Source organism: Pinus tabuliformis, chromosome 2_1 (assembly GCF_031772625.1).
Source record: "Pinus tabuliformis cultivar Carrire ecotype Pingquan chromosome 2_1, CPIR1, whole genome shotgun sequence".
Taxonomy (NCBI): domain Eukaryota; kingdom Viridiplantae; phylum Streptophyta; class Pinopsida; order Pinales; family Pinaceae; genus Pinus; species Pinus tabuliformis.
The window spans coordinates 275,182,556-275,183,734 of record NC_142299.1 but is presented as its reverse complement, the minus strand read 5'-3'; positions in this window follow the sequence as shown (position 1 = coordinate 275,183,734).

Below are 1,179 nucleotides of genomic sequence, written 5' to 3'. Positions count from 1 at the left end.
TATGTTTTTAGAAAGGTAGATTTGCTTGTCCTGCTTTTTGCTAGATATCTTTTGATACTAGGGAGATCGGCCTTGTTCGCAAGATCGATTTATCCAGCCAATAGCAGCTCACTCTTGAACATGACACTTTCTGCTTCATGTCGAGTTGGGATATCCTCCTTTGTATTGTTGACCTTCCTGGGTTGGGCCATTCACTTTTTTCCTTCCATTTGATCTCTGCCATGTCATCATGACCACTAATCCTATGGATCCAAAAGCTTCCAAACTTCCAGTCGTGTCACTGATATGCTCAAGAGTTGTCCTTCTATAGTTACACTTACCCTTGATTCTCTGTATCACCCAAAATCATTTTGCATCCTTTTGTCTCTTGTTAATGATGTGGTATACATTATGGACCTCCTTCGACATGGTCATTTCTCATCGACTTCAGCTCACTATCTGGGAAGTTGACCGAGAGACTCCCTTCTAGGTACCTTAGAGCTTGCATGCCCTAATGACAAGTTCTTTGCACTCGACAAAAAGTTCACAAAATTGGCTTTCGATTGAGTGATTTCACAGATGTTCGACTTCTGTTCTTTTATTCACATTCCATGGATTGTGCTGATAGTACCTTGAGGATCATTTTCATTATTGGTGGTTCCTCTCCCATTTGTTAACAGCTTACATCATCGACTGGTAATCAAGTGACTTTCTAGCATGTTCAACGTCAACACATCTATTAACATGTTAGAATTTGTACTTTGATTGGGTCGTGCTGGAGTGCAAGACCCTGGACTAAGATCACAAAAGTCCACATTGCGAAGTGGTGTGACATGGTTATGATGATATGCATGTCTCTTTCAGATGGCTGGCTGTGACTAGACCATGAGTTATCATATGTGATCCTTTTCATTATTGAATGGTTGCAACCATACCATGGTTTTGTTATGATCCTCTTTGATGGATGGTTATGCCCATACCTAGATCCATTTACATGATCATTCTCTGGATGGTGGCATCCATGTCATGATTCATGTCATTTGAAAGAGTTTTCAGTTTATGTATATGTATTTGTACTTGCTTGTAGGTTTTCTGACAGTAGACCGGTTCCCCGCACTAATTTATAAAGCATTTCATCCCTCACTCCATTTTGGCCTTTACACTTTAGGGGGCATCTTTTACACAACATTTTGTCACTAT